Source organism: Hyperoodon ampullatus (assembly GCF_949752795.1).
Source record: "Hyperoodon ampullatus genome assembly, contig: scaffold_117, whole genome shotgun sequence".
In the NCBI taxonomy this organism is placed as follows: Eukaryota; Metazoa; Chordata; class Mammalia; order Artiodactyla; family Ziphiidae; genus Hyperoodon; species Hyperoodon ampullatus.
The window spans coordinates 828,671-848,240 of NW_027640609.1; positions in this window are offsets into that span (position 1 = coordinate 828,671).

Genomic DNA, 19,570 nt, shown 5'->3' on the forward strand with positions numbered 1-19,570 from the left:
CGTGGGAACCAGCAACATCAGAGCCTCCACCCTAGCTCTGCCCTCCATGGCCTTGGACATGTGGCCAGGAGATTTTCTCTCAATTTAATGGAGGATGGAACAATCTGAGGACCCATGTCATTTGACATTACATGTCAAACTCTGACCTGAGCGTCAATGAAAATGTAATTGATTGAACAGAGCTCATGGATATAGTGTTGGAAACCTAAAGAAGACGTAAAACTTAATCAGAAGGCTAGGACCAGTGAGGGTTTACCAGACAGAAAATCTGTGTGAATTCAGCAAAGTAACATTACCTGTGAAAGTAACTAGTATGCGGAGATTCTGAATGAAGACCATCACTGAGGGCGCCGCCTAGAATTCACATGTAGAGAAATGACTGAATGAGTATTATGTGAGTAATTTTTAACAGCCTCTCTTTCCTTGTCAACAGCAGGGATTTCATGCTGTAGAAGAGCTCACAGAATGCAAGGAATATGAGGACATTTCGCAAACAGCAACCTTAACTCCACGTGTGTTGCACTTTCAGCCCGAATGCGAGAGACTTAAGCTAATTATACTAGAGGGAAGTCATGCAGAACTCAGAATGTGGGAGGCATTTAGTCACCCTCCAACCTTAGACAACATGAGAGAGTGCACCCTGGAGTGACTCTTGCAAATGTCCTGAACGTATGGAAAAATTCGGCTGAAGCCTCGCATTTATACACCAATGGCTCGCGCTGGAGGAGACGAACCTTTTAAAGGTACTGCAGCCAGAGAGCTGACATTTATTCACACCAATAAACTCAAACGGGGGAGAAGCCCTATGCTTGGAATGACTGTGGAGGAGCTTTCGGTGACCATGCAACCCTTCAATATCATGAGCACATTCACACAGGAGAGAAACCACAATGAATATCATTTATGTGAGAAAGCACTTAGTCAAAGCCATAACCTTAGTCATGGGTGAGAATTCACACTGATGAGAAACGCTACAAATGCAATGAATGTGGAAAAGCCTTTAAACGCAGCTCTCACGCTTATACGCACTAGAAAACTCACAGGAGAGACACCCTATGTCTGGAATCCATGTGGTGCAGGCTTTACCCAGAGCTCCCACTTTTATAAACAGCAGAGAATTCATACCGAGTAGCAACCCTGTGTCTCTGATCAATGATACTGAGCCTTCAGCCAGAAATTATCCCTTTTAACTCACCAGGAAAGTCATGTGGAGAGAAACCCTGAGCCTGTAATCATGGTGGAAGAGCCTTCAGGTGGAGCTCCAGCCTCAGAATACACAGAGAACTCAGAGTGGGCTGCATCCCTGACACAGTAGAGAAGACAGCCCAAGGTTTACTACAAGGAGAGCCCTCTTGGGGTACACCATCTAACCACTGCTGTAGAAGAAATCGGATGAAATGAATGCTAGAGTTCCATTAGTCATGGACTCATTAGACATGACAGGGTTCACACTGAAAAAATAGTCTCAGTGTAATGAAGGAAGGACATTCTTCAGTGATTCCTTATTCCTGACTGAACGAGAAAGGGCTCACACTGAGGAGATGCCCATTCTAAAGACGATGTGGGAAATCTTTCACTTGCTATTCACATCAGAAAACTCATACTGGGAAAATAGTCTATAAAGAATGTGTTAGCATGCAATTGAGTCAATAATTAAGTCCTTCAGCCATTGTCTTCTTTTTAAATATACAATATACATATGTTGAGAGTGAAGGGTTTTGAGAAGTGCTGAAAACCATACTCAGCATCAAGTAAGGAGAAACGAAGCCAACCTGCTTCAGTAGATCAGTATTTGCAAATATATAAGCACTACTGAGTGAGTATGTGTCACTCAAAATGATGAAATATTGTGATGAGTAAGCATGGGCCCGTTTTCTGTTAATACTCTGTCACTGTTGATCAATTAGATACATTCTTTCTTTATAAAATTATAATCATAATTACACAGACTGGGATCAATCGAAAAACAATGATGAATGTTAACTGAAAATGTAAAATAGAGTATGATACGTGTTTACACTTCCATTAGCGTCCAAATATTTGTATACACGTTCGGGACGAATGGCTTCAAGGATAAATACACACATACTTTGTGATTAACCTCTGCTGCTTCAATTAATTCTATTACTTAACTTTCATTTACTATTTCCCATATGACTTTTAAAAAATATATACATTAATTATATTTAAAGAAAGGCGAGTAATTGTGGGTTCATGGACAGAAAGAACTCAAGAATTCAGAGTCAGGTGTGGTTTAATTCCTACTTAGCATTTTGTAGCCCAGGGTTTCTTTGTTTTTTGTGTTTTTTTTTGTTTGTTTGTTTGTTTGTCCAAGAAGAACAGATAGATATCTTCAGGACTGAGAAGGTGAATGATCTTTGCAGATATAAATAGAGTTCTACTTTAAGAATGTATTAGAACGATAAGGGGTGGCATATACTAAATCATATAAACACAAAGGAGATCCCGCAGAGAGCCATTGGTGAGTCTACCTTTAAAGCTTTACTCTTTGATGTCGAAAAATGGTACTAATAAAAGTTCTGGGAGAAAGATCACCATAGAGACAGTGTCTATTTTGTCAATTAAACCTTCAAGAAGGCTAGCTAGAGAGAGCGCACAGGCTGCATGATGAGTTCTGGCCCTTTTTCAGTTCCCTTTCCTTTTCTTTGTTGGCCAAAACATTCGTTGTAGCCCTGGGGCCCATTGAAGTCTAATGGGTTGAGAAATGGTATTCAAGGGCCTATAAAGGCCATCATGGGGACTTTCCTAGCATTCTAGAGGTTAAGACCTCACCTTCCAATGCAGGGAGGGCGGGTTCAATCCCTGGTCGGGGAGCTAAGATCTCACATGGCTTGCAACCGAAACACCAAAACATAAAACAGCAACAATATTGTAACAAATTCAATAAAAGTCTTTTAAAATGGTCCACATCAAAAAAAAAAATCTAAAAAAAATATTTTTTTAAACCCATGACGTTAGCTGCAACATTACTGTGTGTACGTGCATCTGAGTGCACACACACACCCCCATGCAGGGGAGGGACACTGTAACAACTATCTGATCATAAAGGGAAAAATATGATTCAGGAATTATTAGCATAAAGGATTCATGCAGGAGAAAAATAAGCTAATTCACCTTGTTCATTCATTTATAAATTTTTCAATTATGAAATATTTAATGAGAACTTCCAACATTTCAGAAGCTGGATTGTTATGTTGATTAAACTGTAAATAACACAATGCCTTTCTCTTCATAGAACTCTATATTCTAAGGCAGGTAATAAGAATAAATTGCAAAATAATATTTCTGACATTAAGAAAAAAAGACACGTTCATACATTGTATAGTTACAAAATGTCACTACTAGTCTACAAGAGAAAGTTGGCTGTACATAATATAAAACTGACATTTAAAGCAGTCTCAGTTCTGGACTTTGGAAAAGTAATATATTTTTTAGAAAGACTGGTTAGTAAAAGTATTTTACAAAATTCTCAATGTTGGAAAACTTTGTCTGCATGAATTGGGGAGAGCAAAGCTAGATTTCCTGTCTTAAGATGAAGGTTTGCTCTTCTCTGTATTGCAAAATAAGTACTTTAAAATTTGTTAGAATTCAAACCTATATGTTTGAAAATTAGTAACGATTGTTCTTTTTTTTCCTGTATGCGGGCCTCTCACTGTTGTGGCCTCTCCCGTTGCGGAGCACAGGCCCCAGACGCGCAGGCTCAGCGGCCACGGCTCACGGGCCCAGCTGCTCCACGGCATGTGGGATCCTCCTGGACCGGGGCACGAACCCGTGTCCCCTGCATCGGCAGGCGGACTCTCAACCACTGCGCCACAAGGGAAGCCCGGTAACGATTTTTATAAGGAGAAAAATTCCATTGTACGTGCCTGTTAAAATTCCTTCCATCGTCCGTTTTATTCAAAATTCAAGGGGTTACCCCTTTAAAGGATAACAGACAAGAGGATTGCTATCTTGCTCTTCATATTGGGCTCTTAATTTCTTTCTAATTTTTTTGAGAACCCAAAGCTGTCCAAAATAACACATTTACCCTAAAATCCAGAACTTCCCGGTGTGTTCTTTAGTGTATATAGTCCCAATGCGATTATATACACTATTGGTAAATTCGAAATTAAATACATTCCTAAATACAAAATAAAAATCTAAAAATGCACTTACTTATATGTTTCATTATGCAATAATGCCCTTTTAAGAAAGAAATGGCTTACCAGATGCAAGAATACCTGGAAGTTGCATAATATGTTTTTATAGTAATTCTTACAGTAATGTCGATTTATTGTAAATCTTAAGGTTTCTTGTTTCACTAATGTTCACATTGTAGTGAATCTCACAACCCAAAGAGCCTCAATTCATTAAATTTTCTCCTTGCCCCAATACCGAAATCTGCCCATCCGGTCGACCTTGCCGCCGCAAACGCCAAGTGACGTGCAACTGGTGTGAACTTCAACGGGAAGTATTCAGATGGCACACGAGCGAAGGCGCACCGCCACACCGCTGACACCCGTCCTCGAAACAGGACACCATCGTTCCCATTTCTTGCTCTGGGGGGTCCTCCCCTCCGCACGCGCGTCTGTAGGCCGTTCACTGTCTGCAGAGCTTCTTCAGTGAAGCTACCGACAACCGCGCCCTTGCAGGACCGCGGGCAGGCTCGTGTCTCCTCACGACTATCACGTATGCCCCAGGCGTTCCCTGTTTCCCAAAGAGAAACGTCTACGCCTTATGACCACCGAAGCCTAGGAGGAACTGCCGCCCCTCCACGAGCGCCCTACACGCTTGCCCTCGACACACCGCGGTGAGTGGACCTGAACAGGTTCGAAACGCAAGCGCCACGCTGACGAGGCTACCAGGAAGTTGGGACGGGAGCTCCCTGCATAGACGCCGGTTTAATCTGCCGGGTGGATGCGGTCTGTTGACACGCATCCCATGCCCCTGCCTCGGTGCAAGTTCCGCCCCCGTGACCGCCTCGCCTGGGACGCGGAGCAACTGAAGTGGCCGCTGTTGCGCAGCCAGACCGCCACGACTGCACCGGGATGACCCGGGCCCCCAAGGCGGCGAGGACGCACCGACGCATCGTGACACACGGAGTACGACGTCGGGCACGGACATCCTCTCCTGGTCACGCGTAGCAGGAAGGGGGGGTCTCCGCGGGCCAAGGGACACAAGGGAGTGCTGGTCGACCAGCGCAGACCTCCCCCTAACGCTTCCAAGGAGCTCAGCGGCGGCCCCACAACACGCGGCTCTCCACATTCAATCTCCGGTGAGAGCAGGAATCGCCCACCACTCCGCACCACCGGGACGGTCGCCGCCAGCGTCGCCGGCCTCCCGGAACTCTGGCCCGCGCCTGGCGGGCGAATCACATCCCTCGCCAAGTTCGCCAAAGCTCAGGAGGGAAGGGACAATATAAAAGTGGCCGCCAGGTGGCTCCCGACAACGGGCTTGAACGTCAGCGGGATGGATTCTGATCGCTGGACGGCGACGGATCAGCTCCGACCGCCCAAATGCTCGCGTTCGTCTCCGGGCGTCCGCCTAGGAGCTACCTGCCAGTTCGGCTCGGCATGGCACGACGCGACCCCAGCAGCGGACGGGGCTGGGAAGATTTGGGCAGGAGGCTGACGCGAAGGAGATGCGCTCCTCACGGTAATGTAGGGAATTCTGCAGTCAGAAGCCTGACTCTGAAGACTTGGGTTGCCTTAGTGCCCAGCCTCTTACCTCCGTATCAGGAGACCGTAGCAATTCACTTGGTTTCTCCAATTATCTCTGCCCACCCTACACCCGTGCAGCTCTTCTCTCCATGAGCCTAGAGCTGCTTTCCCAAGGAAGACAACCCCATGCCATTGCAGGTAGGAGCCAAGGAGACAACTGAACATTTGCATCTGCACCTATTAGAGAAAGTTTATGTATGCAACGCAGGAAGATACAAGACTGAGAGGGTCTTATAACTTTAGCACCACATGGCCATGGCTTTCATGCAACAGTGACGCACACTCGGCAAGTCCAGGGGTGTCAGGAAAAAGAAACAAACACTCGCACGTGCGCGCGCGCACACACACACACACACACACACACACACATCCCCGGGTCTAATAGGAACACTTACCAGGGCTGCCAATGGTGGGATCAGAAAGCCCATTGTTCCCACTTCTGGGGTTCCCTGGGCTAGAACCCCAGCTCATTCAGGCAGATCCTGGTTGTTTTACTGATGGCTCTGTGTGGGAGTGAGTTCCTGGAGCTCTCCAGACTCTCATTTGCTGTCCAGTGTTCTACATTTTGTTCTGTGTACTATGCCCCTTCTCCTCCATACACAGTCACAATTAAGAAAATAAGAATCTGCAGACATTGCATTCAACTTCCTAATTTGAATGAAGGTTAAGAACACGAAGGAAAACAGTTATGTGAATAACTTTGCTAAGGAACTTACGTTTATCTTTTGGAAGCTGTTAAAATGTTTAGGAGTAGTCTGTAAAAATGTAAGCTTTTTAAATTAGGAAAAATAAGTGATTCTTTATTGCTCTCTCTCACCAAACCCCCACTCACCACAGCACCTATGACACAGGACTCACCTGATGAAACGCCTGCTCCCCACTGGCCTAGAGATTTCTGTTCTGAGTCATTCTCTAGCCCCTGTGTTCACCGCATTCCTAAGTCCACTGCAGCCAGTAACATGATGAAGGAGGCCACGGAGCCCAAGGGATGACCTTTAAAAGAAGAGAAGGAAAATACCTCTCCCGTCTTCTGTGAGGTCACAGCCTTAATGGAGGCTGGAAGAAGTGAAAGTAAATGTCGGGGAAGAGAGTGTTTCTACATTGGTCCCTGACCTGCTGTATCCTTAACAGGGTGGTGAACATAACTGGAGTTAATATTTCCTGGGTGCACTTAGAAGATCCGGACCCAAAGTAGAAACCTGAGCATTTGGCAAAAGACGGATCAATTCAGGAATCAAACTAAGTTGTTTTTTGTTTTTTTTCTCACCTGTGGTCTCATTATCAGGAACTCTGCCACCATCTGCCCTCCGCTGCATCCTTGTGCAGGGCCAATCCGAAAATCAAGCAGATAAATCTGAGGAAAGAGAAAGCAGCCATGAGAACCCAGGCTTTCGAAATATTGTTAGATACACCAGACATGAATCGCCAACCACTCAGCTGGGGGTGACCCCTGCCAGCTTACCCACAGGCATGCGCAGACAGAAGGAACGATTTTTCCTCCCATGGTCAAGAGCAAGGCTGCATTGGCTCCTCGGCATGTAGGGAGTATATAATATCTCCATTTTGCAGGAAACAATGCAAATGATCGGGTGTTACACTTTGATTCGACTTACTGTTCACAGTTATTGTTTTATTAATATTCAGTTCCTAGGATTAACATTAATTCCCAGGTAACCCTTTACCATGGTCTCCTGGAGAGTCTTGTCTCCACAGCAAGGACACCTCTTCCAAAATTCTTATTTAATAATTCTTGGTGAAAGGAACCGTCATTTGTTCTCCAACACCCATTCCAGGTCTTTAGCACCCCAACTTCCCTGTTGCCCACCCCGCTCCCCCGGAGGCAATTGTCCTCAGTCACCTTGGTTCCTCCCCACGTGGGAACCAGCAACATCAGAGCCTCCACCCTAGCTCTGCCCTCCATGGCCTTGGACATGTGGCCAGGAGATTTTCTCTCAATTTAATGGAGGATGGAACAATCTGAGGACCCATGTCATTTGACATTACATGTCAAACTCTGACCTGAGCGTCAATGAAAATGTAATTGATTGAACAGAGCTCATGGATATAGTGTTGGAAACCTAAAGAAGACGTAAAACTTAATCAGAAGGCTAGGACCAGTGAGGGTTTACCAGACAGAAAATCTGTGTGAATTCAGCAAAGTAACATTACCTGTGAAAGTAACTAGTATGCGGAGATTCTGAATGAAGACCATCACTGAGGGCGCCGCCTAGAATTCACATGTAGAGAAGTGACTGAATGAGTATTATGTGAGTAATTTTTAACAGCCTCTCTTTCCTTGTCAACAGCAGGGATTTCGTGCTGTAGAAGAGCTCACAGAATGCAAGGAATATGAGGACATTTCGCAAACAGCAACCTTAACTCCACGTGTGTTGCACTTTCAGCCCGAATGCGAGAGACTTAAGCTAATTATACTAGAGGGAAGTCATGCAGAACTCAGAATGTGGGAGGCATTTAGTCACCCTCCAACCTTAGACAACATGAGAGAGTGCACCCTGGAGTGACTCTTGCAAATGTCCTGAACGTATGGAAAAATTCGGCTGAAGCCTCGCATTTATACACCAATGGCTCGCGCTGGAGGAGACGAACCTTTTAAAGGTACTGCAGCCAGAGAGCTGACATTTATTCACACCAATAAACTCAAACGGGGGAGAAGCCTTATGCTTGGAATGACTGTGGAGGAGCTTTCGGTGACCATGCAACCCTTCAATATCATGAGCACATTCACACAGGAGAGAAACCACAATGAATATCATTTATGTGAGAAAGCACTTAGTCAAAGCCATAACCTTAGTCATGGGTGAGAATTCACACTGATGAGAAACGCTACAAATGCAATGAATGTGGAAAAGCCTTTAAACGCAGCTCTCACGCTTATACGCACTAGAAAACTCACAGGAGAGACACCCTATGTCTGGAATCCATGTGGTGCAGGCTTTACCCAGAGCTCCCACTTTTATAAACAGCAGAGAATTCATACCGAGTAGAAACCCTGTGTCTCTGATCAATGATATTGAGCCTTCAGCCAGAAATTATCCCTTTTAACTCACCAGGAAAGTCATGTGGAGAGAAACCCTGAGCCTGTAATCATGGTGGAAGAGCCTTCAGGTGGAGCTCCAGCCTCAGAATACACAGAGAACTCAGAGTGGGCTGCATCCCTGACACAGTAGAGAAGACAGCCCAAGGTTTACTACAAGGAGAGCCCTCTTGGGGTACACCATCTAACCACTGCTGTAGAAGAAATCGGATGAAATGAATGCTAGAGTTCCATTAGTCATGGACTCATTAGACATGACAGGGTTCACACTGAAAAAATAGTCTCAGTGTAATGAAGGAAGGACATTCTTCAGTGATTCCTTATTCCTGACTGAACGAGAAAGGGCTCACACTGAGGAGATGCCCATTCTAAAGACGATGTGGGAAATCTTTCACTTGCTATTCACATCAGAAAACTCATACTGGGAAAATAGTCTATAAAGAATGTGTTAGCATGCAATTGAGTCAATAATTAAGTCCTTCAGCCATTGTCTTCTTTTTAAATATACAATATACATATGTTGAGAGTGAAGGGTTTTGAGAAGTGCTGAAAACCATACTCAGCATCAAGTAAGGAGAAACGAAGCCAACCTGCTTCAGTAGATCAGTATTTGCAAATATATAAGCACTACTGAGTGAGTATGTGTCACTCAAAATGATGAAATATTGTGATGAGTAAGCATGGGCCCGTTTTCTGTTAATACTCTGTCACTGTTGATCAATTAGATACATTCTTTCTTTATAAAATTATAATCATAATTACACAGACTGGGATCAATCGAAAAACAACGATGAATGTTAACTGAAAATGTAAAATAGAGTATGATACGTGTTTACCCTTCCATTAGCGTCCAAATATTTGTATACACGTTCGGGACGAATGGCTTCAAGGATAAATACACACATACTTTGTGATTAACCTCTGCTGCTTCAATTAATTCTATTACTTAACTTTCATTTACTATTTCCCATATGACTTTTAAAAAATATATACATTAATTATATTTAAAGAAAGGCGAGTAATTGTGGGTTCATGGACAGAAAGAACTCAAGAATTCAGAGTCAGATGTGGTTTAATTCCTACTTAGCATTTTGTAGCCCAGGGTTTCTTTGTTTTTTGTGGTTTTTTTTTTTTTTTTTTTTTTTTTTTTTGTCCAAGAAGAACAGATAGATATCTTCAGGACTGAGAAGGTGAAAGATCTTTGCAGATATAAATAGAGTTCTACTTTAAGAATGCATTAGAATGATAAGGGGTGGCATATACTAAATCATATAAACACAAAGGAGATCCCGCAGAGAGCCATTGGTGAGTCTACCTTTAAAGCTTTACTCTTTGATGTCGAAAAATGGTACTAATAAAAGTTCTGGGAGAAAGATCACCATAGAGACAGTGTCTATTTTGTCAATTAAACCTTCAAGAAGGCTAGCTAGAGAGAGCGCACAGGCTGCATGATGAGTTCTGGCCCTTTTTCAGTTCCCTTTCCTTTTCTTTGTTGGCCAAAACATTCGTTGTAGCCCTGGGGCCCATTGAAGTCTAATGGGTTGAGAAATGGTATTCAAGGGCCTATAAAGGCCATCATGGGGACGTTCCTAGCATTCTAGAGGTTAAGACCTCACCTTCCAATGCAGGGAGGGCGGGTTCAATCCCTGGTCGGGGAGCTAAGATCTCACATGGCTTGCAACCAAAACACCAAAACATAAAACAGCAACAATATTGTAACAAATTCAATAAAAGTCTTTTAAAATGGTCCACATCAAAAAAAAAAAAATCTAAAAAAAATATTTTTTTAAACCCATGACATTAGCTGCAACATTACTGTGTGTACGTGCATCTGAGTGCACACACACACACCCATGCAAGGGAGGGACACTGTAACAACTATCTGATCATAAAGGGAAAAATATGATTCAGGAATTATTAGCATAAAGGATTCATGCAGGAGAAAAATAAGCTAATTCACCTTGTTCATTCATTTATAAATTTTTCAATTATGAAATATTTAATGAGAACTTCCAACATTTCAGAAGCTGGATTGTTATGTTGATTAAACTGTAAATAACACAATGCCTTTCTCTTCATAGAACTCTCTATTCTAAGGCAGGTAATAAGAATAAATTGCAAAATAATATTTCTGACATTAAGAAAAAAAGACACGTTCATACATTGTATAGTTACAAAATGTCACTACTAGTCTACAAGAGAAAGTTGGCTGTACATAAAATAAAATTGACATTTAAAGCAGTCTCAGTTCTGGACTTTGGAAAAGTAATATATTTTTAGAAAGACTGGTTAGTAAAAGTATTTTACAAAATTCTCAATGTTGGAAAACTTTGTCTGCATGAATTGGGGAGAGCAAAGCTAGATTTCCTGTCTTAAGATGAAGGTTTGCTCTTCTCTGTATTGCAAAATAAGTACTTTAAAATTTGTTAGAATTCAAACCTATATGTTTGAAAATTAGTAACGATTGTTCTTTTTTTTCCTGTATGCGGGCCTCTCACTGTTGTGGCCTCTCCCGTTGCGGAGCACATGCCCCAGACGCGCAGGCTCAGCGGCCACGGCTCACGGGCCCAGCTGCTCCACGGCATGTGGGATCCTCCTGGACCGGGGCACGAACCCGTGTCCCCTGCATCGGCAGGCGGACTCTCAACCACTGCGCCACAAGGGAAGCCCGGTAACGATTTTTATAAGGAGAAAAATTCCATTGTACGTGCCTGTTAAAATTCCTTCCATCGTCCGTTTTATTCAAAATTCAAGGGGTTACCCCTTTAAAGGATAACAGACAAGAGGATTGCTATCTTGCTCTTCATATTGGGCTCTTAATTTCTTTCTAATTTTTTTGAGAACCCAAAGCTGTCCAAAATAACACATTTACCCTAAAATCCAGAACTTCCCGGTGTGTTCTTTAGTGTATATAGTCCCAATGCGATTATATACACTATTGGTAAATTCGAAATTAAATATATTCCTAAATACAAAATAAAAATCTAAAAATGCACTTACTTATATGTTTCATTATGCAATAATGCCCTTTTAAGAAAGAAATGGCTTACCAGATGCAAGAATACCTGGAAGTTGCATAATATGTTTTTATAGTAATTCTTACAGTAATGTCGATTTATTGTAAATCTTAAGGTTTCTTGTTTCACTAATGTTCACATTGTAGTGAATCTCACAACCCAAAGAGCCTCAATTCATTAAATTTTCTCCTTGCCCCAATACCGAAATCTGCCCATCCGGTCGACCTTGCCGCCGCAAACGCCAAGTGACGTGCAACTGGTGTGAACTTCAACGGGAAGTATTCAGATGGCACACGAGCGAAGGCGCACCGCCACACCGCTGACACCCGTCCTCGAAACAGGACACCATCGTTCCCATTTCTTGCTCTGGGGGGTCCTCCCCTCCGCACGCGCGTCTGTAGGCCGTTCACTGTCTGCAGAGCTTCTTCAGTGAAGCTACCGACAACCGCGCCCTTGCAGGACCGCGGGCAGGCTCGTGTCTCCTCACGACTATCACGTATGCCCCAGGCATTCCCTGTTTCCCAAAGAGAAACGTCTACGCCTTATGACCACCGAAGCCTAGGAGGAACTGCCGCCCCTCCACGAGCGCCCTACACGCTTGCCCTCGACACACCGCGGTGAGTGGACCTGAACAGGTTCGAAACGCAAGCGCCACGCTGACGAGGCTACCAGGAAGTTGGGACGGGAGCTCCCTGCATAGACGCCGGTTTAATCTGCCGGGTGGATGCGGTCTGTTGACACGCATCCCATGCCCCTGCCTCGGTGCAAGTTCCGCCCCCGTGACCGCCTCGCCTGGGACGCGGAGCAACTGAAGTGGCCGCTGTTGCGCAGCCAGACCGCCACGACTGCACCGGGATGACCCGGGCCCCCAAGGCGGCGAGGACGCACCGACGCATCGTGACACACGGAGTACGACGTCGGGCACGGACACCCTCTCCTGGTCACGCGTAGCAGGAAGGGGGGGTCTCCGCGGGCCATGGGACACAAGGGAGTGCTGGTCGACCGGCGCAGACCTCCCCCAAACCCTTCCAAGGAGCTCAGCGGCGGCCCCACAACACGCGGCTCTCCACATTCAATCTCCGGTGAGAGCAGGAATCGCCCACCACTCCGCACCACCGGGACGGTCGCCGCCAGCGTCGCCGGCCTCCCCGAACTCTGGCCCGCGCCTGGCGGGCGAATCACATCCCTCGCCAAGTTCGCCAAAGCTCAGGAGGGAAGGGACAATATAAAAGTGGCCGCCAGGTGGCTCCCGACAACGGGCTTGAACGTCAGCGGGATGGATTCTGATCGCTGGACGGCGACGGATCAGCTCCGACCGCCCAAATGCTCGCGTTCGTCTCCGGGCGTCCGCCTAGGAGCTACCTGCCAGTTCGGCTCGGCATGGCACGACGCGACCCCAGCAGCGGACGGGGCTGGGAAGATTTGGGCAGGAGGCTGACGCGAAGGAGATGCGCTCCTCACGGTAATGTAGGGAATTCTGCAGTCAGAAGCCTGACTCTGAAGACTTGGGTTGCCTTAGTGCCCAGCCTCTTACCTCCGTATCAGGAGACCGTAGCAATTCACTTGGTTTCTCCAATTATCTCTGCCCACCCTACACCCGTGCAGCTCTTCTCTCCATGAGCCTAGAGCTGCTTTCCCAAGGAAGACAACCCCATGCCATTGCAGGTAGGAGCCAAGGAGACAACTGAACATTTGCATCTGCACCTATTAGAGAAATTTTATGTATGCAACGCAGGAAGATACAAGACTGAGAGGGTCTTATAACTTTAGCACCACATGGCCATGGCTTTCATGCAACAGTGACGCACACTCGGCAAGTCCAGGGGTGTCAGGAAAAAGAAACAAACACTCGCACGTGCGCGCACACACACACGCGCACACACACACACATCCCCGGGTCTAATAGGAACACTTACCAGGGCTGCCAATGGTGGGATCAGAAAGCCCATTGTTCCCACTTCTGGGGTTCCCTGGGCTAGAACCCCAGCTCATTCAGGCAGATCCTGGTTGTTTTACTGATGGCTCTGTGTGGGAGTGAGTTCCTGGAGCTCTCCAGACTCTCATTTGCTGTCCAGTGTTCTACATTTTGTTCTGTGTACTATGCCCCTTCTCCTCCATACACAGTCACAATTAAGAAAATAAGAATCTGCAGACATTGCATTCAACTTCCTAATTTGAATGAAGGTTAAGAACACGAAGGAAAACAGTTATGTGAATAACTTTGCTAAGGAACTTACGTTTATCTTTTGGAAGCTGTCAAAATGTTTAGGAGTAGTCTGTAAAAATGTAAGCTTTTTAAATTAGGAAAAATAAGTGATTCTTTATTGCTCTCTCTCACCAAACCCCCACTCACCACAGCACCTATGACACAGGACTCACCTGATGAAACGCCTGCTCCCCACTGGCCTAGAGATTTCTGTTCTGAGTCATTCTCTAGCCCCTGTGTTCACCGCATTCCTAAGTCCACTGCAGCCAGTAACATGATGAAGGAGGCCACGGAGCCCAAGGGATGACCTTTAAAAGAAGAGAAGGAAAATACCTCTCCCGTCTTCTGTGAGGTCACAGCCTTAATGGAGGCTGGAAGAAGTGAAAGTAAATGTCGGGAAAGAGAGTGTTTCTACATTGGTCCCTGACCTGCTGTATCCTTAACAGGGTGGTGAACATAACTGGAGTTAATATTTCCTGGGTGCACTTAGAAGATCCGGACCCAAAGTAGAAACCTGAGCATTTGGCAAAAGATGGATCAATTCAGGAATCAAACTAAGTTGTTTTTTGTTTTTTTTTCTCACCTGTGGTCTCATTATCAGGAACTCTGCCACCATCTGCCCTCCGCTGCATCCTTGTGCAGGGCCAATCCGAAAATCAAGCAGATAAATCTGAGGAAAGAGAAAGCAGCCATGAGAACCCAGGCTTTCGAAATATTGTTAGATACACCAGACATGAATCGCCAACCACTCAGCTGGGGGTGACCCCTGCCAGCTTACCCACAGGCATGCGCAGACAGAAGGAACGATTTTTCCTCCCATGGTCAAGAGCAAGGCTGCATTGGCTCCTCGGCATGTAGGGAGTATATAATATCTCCATTTTGCAGGAAACAATGCAAATGATCGGGTGTTACACTTTGATTCGACTTACTGTTCACAGTTATTGTTTTATTAATATTCAGTTCCTAGGATTAACATTAATTCCCAGGTAACCCTTACCATGGTCTCCTGGAGAGTCTTGTCTCCACAGCAAGGACACCTCTTCCAAAATTCTTATTTAATAATTCTTGGTGAAAGGAACCGTCATTTGTTCTCCAACACCCATTCCAGGTCTTTAGCACCCCAACTTCCCTGTTGCCCACCCCGCTCCCCCGGAGGCAATTGTCCTCAGTCACCTTGGTTCCTCCCCACGTGGGAACCAGCAACATCAGAGCCTCCACCCTAGCTCTGCCCTCCATGGCCTTGGACATGTGGCCAGGAGATTTTCTCTCAATTTAATGGAGGATGGAACAATCTGAGGACCCATGTCATTTGACATTACATGTCAAACTCTGACCTGAGCGTCAATGAAAATGTAATTGATTGAACAGAGCTCATGGATATAGTGTTGGAAACCTAAAGAAGACGTAAAACTTAATCAGAAGGCTAGGACCAGTGAGGGTTTACCAGACAGAAAATCTGTGTGAATTCAGCAAAGTAACATTACCTGTGAAAGTAACTAGTATGCGGAGATTCTGAATGAAGACCATCACTGAGGGCGCCGCCTAGAATTCACATGTAGAGAAGTGACTGAATGAGTATTATGTGAGTAATTTTTAACAGCCTCTCTTTCCTTGTCAACAGCAGGGATTTCATGCTGTAGAAGAGCTCACAGAATGCAAGGAATATGAGGACATTTCGCAAACAGCAACCTTAACTCCACGTGTGTTGCACTTTCAGCCCGAATGCGAGAGACTTAAGCTAATTATACTAGAGGGAAGTCATGCAGAACTCAGAATGTGGGAGGCATTTAGTCACCCTCCAACCTTAGACAACATGAGAGAGTGCACCCTGGAGTGACTCTTGCAAATGTCCTGAACGTATGGAAAAATTCGGCTGAAGCCTCGCATTTATACACCAATGGCTCGCGCTGGAGGAGACGAACCTTTTAAAGGTACTGCAGCCAGAGAGCTGACATTTATTCACACCAATAAACTCAAACGGGGGAGAAGCCCTATGCTTGGAATGACTGTGGAGGAGCTTTCGGTGACCATGCAACCCTTCAATATCATGAGCACATTCACACAGGAGAGAAACCACAATGAATATCATTTATGTGAGAAAGCACTTAGTCAAAGCCATAACCTTAGTCATGGGTGAGAATTCACACTGATGAGAAACGCTACAAATGCAATGAATGTGGAAAAGCCTTTAAACGCAGCTCTCACGCTTATACGCACTAGAAAACTCACAGGAGAGACACCCTATGTCTGGAATCCATGTGGTGCAGGCTTTACCCAGAGCTCCCACTTTTATAAACAGCAGAGAATTCATACCGAGTAGAAACCCTGTGTCTCTGATCAATGATATTGAGCCTTCAGCCAGAAATTATCCCTTTTAACTCACCAGGAAAGTCATGTGGAGAGAAACCCTGAGCCTGTAATCATGGTGGAAGAGCCTTCAGGTGGAGCTCCAGCCTCAGAATACACAGAGAACTCAGAGTGGGCTGCATCCCTGACACAGTAGAGAAGACAGCCCAAGGTTTACTACAAGGAGAGCCCTCTTGGGGTACACCATCTAACCACTGCTGTAGAAGAAATCGGATGAAATGAATGCTAGAGTTCCATTAGTCATGGACTCATTAGACATGACAGGGTTCACACTGAAAAAATAGTCTCAGTGTAATGAAGGAAGGACATTCTTCAGTGATTCCTTATTCCTGACTGAACGAGAAAGGGCTCACACTGAGGAGATGCCCATTCTAAAGACGATGTGGGAAATCTTTCACTTGCTATTCACATCAGAAAACTCATACTGGGAAAATAGTCTATAAAGAATGTGTTAGCATGCAATTGAGTCAATAATTAAGTCCTTCAGCCATTGTCTTCTTTTTAAATATACAATATACATATGTTGAGAGTGAAGGGTTTTGAGAAGTGCTGAAAACCATACTCAGCATCAAGTAAGGAGAAATGAAGCCAACCTGCTTCAGTAGATCAGTATTTGCAAATATATAAGCACTACTGAGTGAGTATGTGTCACTCAAAATGATGAAATATTGTGATGAGTAAGCATGGGCCCGTTTTCTGTTAATACTCTGTCACTGTTGATCAATTAGATACATTCTTTCTTTATAAAATTATAATCATAATTACACAGACTGGGATCAATCGAAAAACAACGATGAATGTTAACTGAAAATGTAAAATAGAGTATGATACGTGTTTACCCTTCCATTAGCGTCCAAATATTTGTATACACGTTCGGGACGAATGGCTTCAAGGATAAATACACACATACTTTGTGATTAACCTCTGCTGCTTCAATTAATTCTATTACTTAACTTTCATTTACTATTTCCCATATGACTTTTAAAAAATATATACATTAATTATATTTAAAGAAAGGCGAGTAATTGTGGGTTCATGGACAGAAAGAACTCAAGAATTCAGAGTCAGATGTGGTTTATTTCCTACTTAGCATTTTGTAGCCCAGGGTTTCTTTGTTTTTTGTGGTTTTTTTTTTTTTTTTTTTTTTTTTTTTTTTGTCCAAGAAGAACAGATAGATATCTTCAGGACTGAGAAGGTGAAAGATCTTTGCAGATATAAATAGAGTTCTACTTTAAGAATGCATTAGAATGATAAGGGGTGGCATATACTAAATCATATAAACACAAAGGAGATCCCGCAGAGAGCCATTGGTGAGTCTACCTTTAAAGCTTTACTCTTTGATGTCGAAAAATGGTACTAATAAAAGTTCTGGGAGAAAGATCACCATAGAGACAGTGTCTATTTTGTCAATTAAACCTTCAAGAAGGCTAGCTAGAGAGAGCGCACAGGCTGCATGATGAGTTCTGGCCCTTTTTCAGTTCCCTTTCCTTTTCTTTGTTGGCCAAAACATTCGTTGTAGCCCTGGGGCCCATTGAAGTCTAATGGGTTGAGAAATGGTATTCAAGGGCCTATAAAGGCCATCATGGGGACGTTCCTAGCATTCTAGAGGTTAAGACCTCACCTTCCAATGCAGGGAGGGCGGGTTCAATCCCTGGTCGGGGAGCTAAGATCTCACATGGCTTGCAACCAAAACACCAAAACATAAAACAGCAACAATATTGTAACAAATTCAATAAAAGTCTTTTAAAATGGTCCACATCAAAAAAAAAAATCTAAAAAAAATATTTTTTTAAACCCATGACATTAGCTGCAACATTACTGTGTGTATGTGCATCTGAGTGCACACACACACCCCCATGCAAGGGAGGGACACTGTAACAACTATCTGATCATAAAGGGAAAAATATGATTCAGGAATTATTAGCATAAAGGATTCATGCAGGAGAAAAATAAGCTAATTCACCTTGTTCATTCATTTATAAATTTTTCAATTATGAAATATTTAATGAGAACTTCCAACATTTCAGAAGCTGGATTGTTATGTTGATTAAACTGTAAATAACACAATGCCTTTCTCTTCATAGAACTCTATATTCTAAGGCAGGTAATAAGAATAAATTGCAAAATAATATTTCTGACATTAAGAAAAAAAGACACGTTCATACATTGTATAGTTACAAAATGTCACTACTAGTCTACAAGAGAAAGTTGGCTGTACATAAAATAAAATTGACATTTAAAGCAGTCTCAGTTCTGGACTTTGGAAAAGTAATATATTTTTTAGAAAGACTGGTTAGTAAAAGTATTTTACAAAATTCTCAATGTTGGAAAACTTTGTCTGCATGAATTGGGGAGAGCAAAGCTAGATTTCCTGTCTTAAGATGAAGGTTTGCTCTTCTCTGTATTGCAAAATAAGTACTTTAAAATTTGTTAGAATTCAAACCTACATGTTTGAAAATTAGTAACGATTGTTCTTTTTTTTCCTGTATGCGGGCCTCTCACTGTTGTGGCCTCTCCCGTTGCGGAGCACATGCCCCAGACGCGCAGGCTCAGCGGCCACGGCTCACGGGCCCAGCTGCTCCACGGCATGTGGGATCCTCCTGGACCGGGGCACGAACCCGTGTCCCCTGCATCGGCAGGCGGACTCTCAACCACTGCGCCACAAGGGAAGCCCGGTAACGATTTTTATAAGGAGAAAAATTCCATTGTACGTGCCTGTTAAAATTCCTTCCATCGTCCGTTTTATTCAAAATTCAAGGGGTTACCCCTTTAAAGGATAACAGACAAGAGGATTGCTATCTTGCTCTTCATATTGGGCTCTTAATTTCTTTCTAATTTTTTTGAGAACCCAAAGCTGTCCAAAATAACACATTTACCCTAAAATCCAGAACTTCCCGGTGTGTTCTTTAGTGTATATAGTCCCAATGCGATTATATACACTATTGGTAAATTCGAAATTAAATACATTCCTAAATACAAAATAAAAATCTAAAAATGCACTTACTTATATGTTTCATTATGCAATAATGCCCTTTTAAGAAAGAAATGGCTTACCAGATGCAAGAATACCTGGAAGTTGCATAATATGTTTTTATAGTAATTCTTACAGTAATGTCGATTTATTGTAAATCTTAAGGTTTCTTGTTTCACTAATGTTCACATTGTAGTGAATCTCACAACCCAAAGAGCCTCAATTCATTAAATT